Source organism: Triticum aestivum, chromosome 4A (genome assembly GCF_018294505.1).
Source record: "Triticum aestivum cultivar Chinese Spring chromosome 4A, IWGSC CS RefSeq v2.1, whole genome shotgun sequence".
Lineage (NCBI taxonomy): Eukaryota > Viridiplantae > Streptophyta > Magnoliopsida > Poales > Poaceae > Triticum > Triticum aestivum.
The window spans coordinates 84,074,519-84,083,011 of NC_057803.1; positions in this window are offsets into that span (position 1 = coordinate 84,074,519).

Consider the following 8,493-nt stretch of genomic DNA (forward strand, 5'->3'; position numbering starts at 1 on the left):
TAAGTGTTTAAAAATCCTAGCGAGTGGTGAGCCAGACTCCCACTCGGAGGCTTAGCTGCAGCCCAGTGCTCGCCTAAGTGTTTAAAAATCCTACCGAGTGGGAGCTAACCTCCCACTCGGGGCTTAGCTGCAGCTCAGTGCTCGCCTAAGTGTTTAAAAATCCTACCGAGTGGTGAGCCAGACTCCCACTCGAAGGCTTAGCTGCAGCTCAGTGCTCGCTGTGCTCGCCTAAGTGTTTAAAAATCCTAGCGAGTGGTGAGCCAGACTCCCACTCGGAGGCTTAGCTGCAGCCCAGTGCTCGCCTAAGTGTTTAAAAATCCTACCAAGTGGGAGCCAGACTCCCACTCGGAGGCTTAGCTGCAACCCAGTGCTCGCCTAAGTGTTTAAAAATCCTACCGAGTGGCGAGCCAGACTCCCACTCGGAGGCTTAGCTGCAGCCCAGTGCTCGCCTAAGTGTTTAAAAATCCTACCGAGTGGCGAGCCAGACTCCCACTCGGAGGCTTAGCTGCAGCCTAGTGCTCGCCTAAGTGTTTAAAAATCCTACCGAGTGGTGAGCCAGACTCCCACTCGGAGGCTTAGCTGCAGCCGAGTGCTCGCCTAAGTGTTTAAAAATCCTACCGAGTGGTGAGCCAGACTTCCACTCCGAGGCTTAGCTGCAGCCCAGAGCTCACCTAAGTGTTTAAAAATCCTACCGAGTGGTGAGCCAGACTCGCACTCGGAGGCTTAGCTGCAGCCCAGTGCTCGCCTAAGTGTTTAAAAATCCTACCGAGTGGTGAGCCAGACTCCCACTCGGAGGCTTAGCTGCAGCCTAGTGCTCGCCTAAGTGTTTAAAAATCCTACCGAGTGGTGAGCCAGACTCCCACTCGGAGGCTTAGCTGCAGCTCAGTGCTCGCCTAAGTGTTTAAAAATCCTACCGAGTGGTGAGCCAGACTCCCACTCGGAGGCTTAGCTGCAGCCCAGTGCTCGCCTAAGTGTTTAAAAATCCTACCGAGTGGGAGCCAGACTCCCACTCGAGGCTTAGCTGCAGCCCAGTGCTCGCCTAAGTGTTTAAAAATCCTACCGAGTGGTGAGCCAGACTCCCACTCGGAGGCTTAGCTGCAGCCCAGTGCTCGCCTAAGTGTTTAAAAATCCTACCGAGTGGTGAGCCAGACTTCCACTCAGAGGCTTAGCAGCAGCCCAGTGCTCCCCTAAGTGTTTAAAAATCCTACCGAGTGGTGAGCCAGACTCCCACTCGGAGGCTTAGCTGCAGCCCAGTGCTCACCTAAGTGTTTAAAAATCCTACCGAGTGGGAGCCAGACTCCCACTCGGAGGCTTAGCTGCAGCCCAGTGCTCGCCTAAGTGTTTAAAAATCCTACCGAGTGGTGAGCCAGACTCCCACTCGGAGGCTTAGCTGCAGCCTAGTGCTCGCCTAAGTGTTTAAAAATCCTACCGAGTGGTGAGCCAGACTCCCACTCGGAGGCTTAGCTGCAGCTCAGTGCTCGCCTAAGTGTTTAAAAATCCTACCGAGTGGTGAGCCAGACTCCCACTCGGAGGCTTAGCTGCAGCCCAGTGCTCGCCTAAGTGTTTAAAAATCCTACCGAGTGGGAGCCAGACTCCCACTCGGAGGCTTAGCTGCAGCCCAGTGCTCGCCTAAGTGTTTAAAAATCCTACCGAGTGGCGAGCCAGACTCCCACTCGGAGGCTTAGCTGCAGCCCAGTGCTCGCCTAAGTGTTTAAAAATCCTACCGAGTGGCGAGCCAGACTCCCACTCGGAGGCTTAGCTGCAGCCCAGTGCTCGCCTAAGTGTTTAAAAATCCTACCGAGTGGTGAGCCAGACTCCCACTCGGAGGCTTAGCTGCAGCTCAGTGCTCGCCTAAGTGTTTAAAAATCCTACCGAGTGGTGAGCCAGACTCCCACTCGGAGGCTTAGCTGCAGCCCAGTGCTCGCCTAAGTGTTTAAAAATCCTACCGAGTGGTGAGCCAGACTCCCACTCGGAGGCTTAGCTGCAGCCCAGTGCTCGCCTAAGTGTTTAAAAATCCTACCGAGTGGTGACGCAGACTCCACTCGGAGGCTTAGCTGCAGCTCAGTGCTCGCCTAAGTGTTTAAAAATCCTACCGAGTGGTGAGCCAGACTCCCACTCGGAGGCTTAGCTGCAGCTCAGTGCTCGCCTAAGTGTTTAAAAATCCTAGCGAGTGGTGAGCCAGACTCCCACTCGGAGGCTTAGCTGCAGCCCAGTGCTCGCCTAAGTGTTTAAAAATCCTACCAAGTGGGAGCCAGACTCCCACTCGGAGGCTTAGCTGCAACCCAGTGCTCGCCTAAGTGTTTAAAAATCCTACCGAGTGGCGAGCCAGACTCCCACTCGGAGGCTTAGCTGCAGCCCAGTGCTCGCCTAAGTGTTTAAAAATCCTACCGAGTGGTGAGCCAGACTCCCACCCGGAGCTTAGCTGCAGCCGAGTGCTCGCCTAAGTGTTTAAAAATCCTACCGAGTGGTGAGCCAGACTTCCACTCCGAGGCTTAGCTGCAGCCCAGAGCTCACCTAAGTGTTTAAAAATCCTACCGAGTGGTGAGCCAGACTCGCACTCGGAGGCTTAGCTGCAGCCCAGTGCTCGCCTAAGTGTTTAAAAATCCTACCGAGTGGTGAGCCAGACTCCCACTCGGAGGCTTAGCTGCAACCTAGTTCTCGCCTAAGTGTTTAAAAATCCTACCGAGTGGTGAGCCAGACTCCCACTCGGAGGCTTAGCTGCAGCTCAGTGCTCGCCTAAGTGTTTAAAAATCCTACCGAGTGGTGAGCCAGACTCCCACTCGGAGGCTTAGCTGCAGCCCAGTGCTCGCCTAAGTGTTTAAAAATCCTACCGAGTGGGAGCCAGACTCCCACTCGGAGGCTTAGCTGCAGCCCAGTGCTCGCCTAAGTGTTTAAAAATCCTACCGAGTGGTGAGCCAGACTCCCACTCGGAGGCTTAGCTGCAGCCCAGTGCTCGCCTAAGTGTTTAAAAATCCTACCGAGTGGTGAGCCAGACTCCCACTCGGAGGCTTAGCTGCAGCCCAGTGCTCGCCTAAGTGTTTAAAAATCCTACCGAGTGGTGAGCCAGACTCCCACTCGGAGGCTTAGCTGCAGCCCAGTGCTCACCTAAGTGTTTAAAAATCCTACCGAGTGGGAGCCAGACTCCCACTCGGAGGCTTAGCTGCAGCCCAGTGCTCGCCTAAGTGTTTAAAAATCCTACCGAGTGGTGAGCCAGACTCCCACTCGGAGGCTTAGCTGCAGCCCAGTGCTCGCCTAAGTGTTTAAAAATCCTACCGAGTGGTGAGCCAGGACTCCCACTCGGAGGCTTAGCTGCAGCCCAGTGCTCGCCTAAGTGTTTAAAAATCCTACCGAGTGGTGAGCCAGACTCCCACTCGGAGGCTTAGCTGCAGCCCAGTGCTCGCCTAAGTGTTTAAAAATCCTACCGAGTGGTGAGCCAGACTCCCACTCGGAGGCTTAGCTGCAGCCCAGTGCTCGCCTAAGTGTTTAAAAATCCTACCGAGTGGTGAGCCAGACTCCCACTCGGAGGCTTAGCTGCAGCCCAGTGCTCGCCTAAGTGTTTAAAAATCCTACCGAGTGGCGAGCCAGACTCCCACTCGGAGGCTTAGCTGCAGCCCAGTGCTCGCCTAAGTGTTTAAAAATCCTACCGAGTGGCGAGCCAGACTCCCACTCGGAGGCTTAGCTGCAGCCAGTGCTCGCCTAAGTGTTTAAAAATCCTACCGAGTGGTGAGCCAGACTCCCACTCGGAGGCTTAGCTGCAGCCCAGTGCTCGCCTAAGTGTTTAAAAATCCTACCGAGTGGTGAGCCAGACTCCCACTCGGAGGCTTAGCTGCAGCCCAGTGCTCGCCTAAGTGTTTAAAAATCCTACCGAGTGGTGAGCCAGACTCCCACTCGGAGGCTTAGCTGCAGCCCAGTGCTCGCCTAAGTGTTTAAAAATCCTACCGAGTGGGAGCCAGACTCCCACTCGGAGGCTTAGCTGCAGCCCAGTGCTCGCCTAAGTGTTTAAAATCCTACCGAGTGGGAGCCAGACTCCCACTCGGAGGCTTAGCTGCAGCCCAGTGCTCGCCTAAGTGTTTAAAAATCCTACCGAGTGGCGAGCCAGACTCCCACTCGGAGGCTTAGCTGCAGCCCAGTGCTCGCCTAAGTGTTTAAAAATCCTACCGAGTGGCGAGCTGGACTCCCACTCGGAGGCTTAGCTGCAGCCAAGTGCTCGCCTAAGTGTTTAAAAATCCTACCGAGTGGTGAGCCAGACTCCCACTCGGAGGCTTAGCTGCAGCCCGAGTGCTCGCCTAAGTGTTTAAAAATCCTACCGAGTGGTGAGCCAGACTCCCACTCGGAGGCTTAGCTGCAGCCCAGTGCTCGCCTAAGTGTTTAAAAATCCTACGAGTGGTGAGCCAGACTCCCACTCGGAGGCTTAGCTGCAGCCCAGTGCTCGCCTAAGTGTTTAAAAATCCTACCGAGTGGAGAGCAAACCTCCCACTCGGAGGCTTAGCTGCAGTCCAGTACTCGCCTAAGTTTGAAAAAATCCTACGAGTGGTGAGCAGACCTCCCACTCGGGGCTTAGCTGCAGTCCAGTACTCGCCTAAGTTTGAAAAAATCCTACCGAGTGGAGAGCAGACCTCCCACTCGGGGGCTTAGCTGCAGTCCAGTACTCGCCTAAGTTTGAAAAAATCCTACCGAGTGGAGAGCAGACCTCCCACTCGGGGGCTTAGCTGCAGTCCAGTACTCGCCTAAGTTTGAAAAAATCCTACCAAGTGGAGAGCAGACCTCCCACTCGGGGGCTTAGCTGCAGTCCAGTACTCGCCTAAGTTTGAAAAAATCCTACTGAGTGGAGAGCAGACCTCCCACTCGGGGGCTTAGCTGCAGTCCAGTACTCGCCTAAGTTTTAAAAATCCTACCGAGTGGAGAGCAGACCTTCCACTCGGAGGCTTAGCTGCAGCCCAATGCTCGCCTAAGTACGGAACACATCCCAATCCGCAAGGACGACGAGGTGCAAATCGACTGCTACTTTCTCCTTCGGAGCTACACCACAAATACAAAGTTATTTCAAGTGAAGAACAAGTTCCACTCGACAGATAATTCATGAAGATATTCAACGATAAATCAAGTTCAGATAAGATCCAAAGGTTCTAGACCGCAGATCAAAGTACTCGAGCCTCCAGCTCGACAAAGTTTAACGGTTACAAAAACCACTCGGCATTCCGAGGCAAATTTAAGGTGGGACATAAGAGTTTGTTCACTCCGCGGGAGGAGGGCTAGCAGGCTTGACGAACTCATCCAGGTCGACGCCGTCGGCTATCCGAGTGGCTGCAGTGATGAAAGTCTCCATAAAGGTTCGGAAGTCATGCTTCTGGGTGTTGGCGACCTTGATTGCTGCCAGCTTGTCTTGTCGCACCTCCTTGCAGTGGACACGAACCAAGGACAGAGCCACATCAGCGCCACACCGAGCAGAAGACTTCTTCCACTCCTGCACTCGGTCAGGGATTCCATTAAGTCGAGTCATCAGAGACTCGAGATCGTTTTGGAGCGTAGCCTCTGGCCAAAGTGCCGGGTCGATCCGTGACATGGCGACCTTCAGTCGAGCCAAGTAGTCCACGGCACCGTCGATGCGAGATTCCAGTCGGAGCAGATTCATGGCAGTTTCATCTTTCACGGGAGAGTTGATTGGATCCAAACCTGGTTCGATCCGCCCAGTCTCCTCTTCAAAGTTCTGGCAAAACTCTGCATTCACGATCCAAGGATAAGTCAATTTTCATACACTGAGTCGACACAAAAAAACACCAGTCGGAACTGAATGTGCACCTTCAAGCTTGATGTACAACTTCTTGGCGAGGCTCCTCAAGTAGCTCTCCAGATCGTCCCTCCTGCGAGCGATGCCTTCCATCTTTTCGTTCAGGTTGAGGTTATCCTTCTTCCAACGTGTACACTCCCTGTTGGCTTCATTCAGAGCGGTCTTCAGCCTGGTATTCTCTTCTTCTAACTGGCCGACCGAAGCCAGCTTCTGTTCGGCCAGAGCGGTCTTGTCGTCAGCCTCCTTACGGCAGCAGCCAAGTCCTGATCCTTCTTCGCCAGAGCTTCTCTCAGTTTTTCTGCAAAGAAATGATGATTGATTCGGAAATAGCAGAAGGGTACTCAAGCCTAAAAACTAACCAGTCGACAAAATCGTCTTACCTGCGGCGCCGTCTCTGACCTTTTGCAGCTCTGTCCTGGCCAGCTCCAAATCAAGGTTCAGTTGAATCTGCTGCTTCTCCAAGTCAGCAAAGCGAGCTCCAAGATCGCAAGATTTCTGAAATCAAAGGGGAGAAGTTATCGTTACAGCAAAAAAAAACAAAGGCAATAAATACTAAGACTACGGTCGACTGCCAGCAGTCCACCATAGTCTCGGGGACTACACCCAGTGGGTGCACTTAGCGTGCCCCCACCGGTTCTGATCCCACTCGACCGGCCCGCCGAAGTCGAGTTCAAAAAAAAGAGAGAAAGAAAGTAGAACTCAGACTACAGTCGACTGCCAGCAGTCCACCATAGTCTCGGGGACTACACCCAGTGGGTGCACTTAGCGTGCCCCCACCGGTTCTGATCCCACTCGACCGGCCCGCCGAAGTCGAGTGGAAGAGACAAACTACCAGTTTGGTTTATACATTCGGCAAAATACAAAGACTACAGTCGACTGCCAGCAGTCCACCGTAGTCTCCACTAGTCCAAAACTTCAATCGACGCACCCAGTGGGTGTACAGACGCAAAGATTTTCGGAAAGAATCTTCAGATAGCCGACTAACCTGAACGTTGCTCTGGAGAGCCGAGCTGGCATCATAGGCGGCTTGGCTGGCGTCCCGCACCATCTTCATCTTCTCCATCATAATGCCCGCCTGGCGTATGGCTTCCCTAGCAGCATTCACCTCGTCCTCTGGGACATGATGGGTCGCAAAAACTGAAGGCGGGTCGACAGGGGCCTGAGCAGTCGAAGAAGAAGGCAAGGCACTCGACAGGGGCTCCGCGAAGGTAACAGAACCCCGATTGACGTCACCAGTGTCCTGAACGACTGGTTCCGCCCTCGGCGTCGACTGTAGCGCCTCACTTGCAGGAGCTCGCCTACTCTTCCTCGTCAAAGACCTCTCGGGCTCTTCATCATCATCAGGGAGGTCAATAATGTTGGGAGCTGTGCAAAGTTCAAATTGCCAAAATCACGTCACCCAGTGATGCACGATGTAGTTGAATCGACCAAAGAAAGATAGTATGGCGGAAATCATACCTGGATTAGAAGTGACCGCATCCTCCATCACCTCATCATCATCCCTGTAAGCTGAGGTCCCGGAAGTGGCAGCGCTAACAATTCCAAAGTTCGTCCAGTTAAAACAAGAAAAACAAACAGCGCGGAGCGTCGAGTGAATACAAGGAGAGACACTCACGCGGAGGCGACAGGGATATCGATCTTGATCTTTGGCAGCGCCTTCCGAGTCTTCGGCTCTGCAACTTTGGGGTGTTTTGGCGCCTTCTCAGTCGGGGTTGGTGAAGAGACCCGAGGACGCTTCGAAGACTGGCCAGCCTGAGCAGTTGCCTTGTCGCGGGCACTCGGCCGTTCTTGGTCAAGCTTGGATCGTCTCTCTATGCGAGGAGGCGACTCGACTTCTTCCCCATCACTTGAGTCGTCACTTCCACCATCCCCTTCACCATCAGAAGTCCACTCGCCACTTTCGCCACCACTCGCCTCGCCTTCCAGAGCTTGCTCTTGCTCCCCGTTGGGCATCGAATACATTTCAGTAATGGCCTGAAAGAAAGCAGGGAGAACAAAGTCAGTCGACGCAATACAGACAGCTGCGCGAGTGAATTCGGATTACAAGCAAAAACTCAGAATCAGACCTGCTCTGGTGCACGCGACTGGTCGAATGGGGGAACTCTCCTGGCTCCTCTGGGATTGTCCTTGTTCCCGGTAATGCTCGACAGCCACTTCTCCAGCGTGTCGTCATCGACCTCCTCCGGGTAGATCCGAGTGGAGTCTTCTAGACCCGAATACATCCACATCGGGTGGTCTCGGCTTGGAGAGGCTGGATGCGCCGCTGAAGGAAGACCTCCAAGAGATCCATACCAGTGACCCCGTCACGAATGAGCTGGACCACTCGGTTGACCAACACCTTCACGTGCGCCTTCTCCTCCGGGAGCACCTTCAAAGGGGAGGGTTTTTCCACTCGGTCCATGGTAAAGGGAGGGAGGCCAGTCGATTGCCCTGGCGTCGACTGGTCTTTGCAGTAGAACCAGGTCGACTGCCATCCGCGAACTGAATCGGGAAGAATCATGGCCGGAAAGGAGCTTTTTCCCCTCGTCTGGATGCCAAGACCCCCACACATCTGGATCACTTGGGTCCTCTCGTCACTCGGATTAGCCTTTTTCACTGTCTGGGAGCGACAAGTGAAAATATGCTTGAAAAGACCCCAGTGAGGTCGACAACCCAAGAAGTTCTCACACAAGGAAATGAACGCGGCAAGATAAACGATTGAGTTG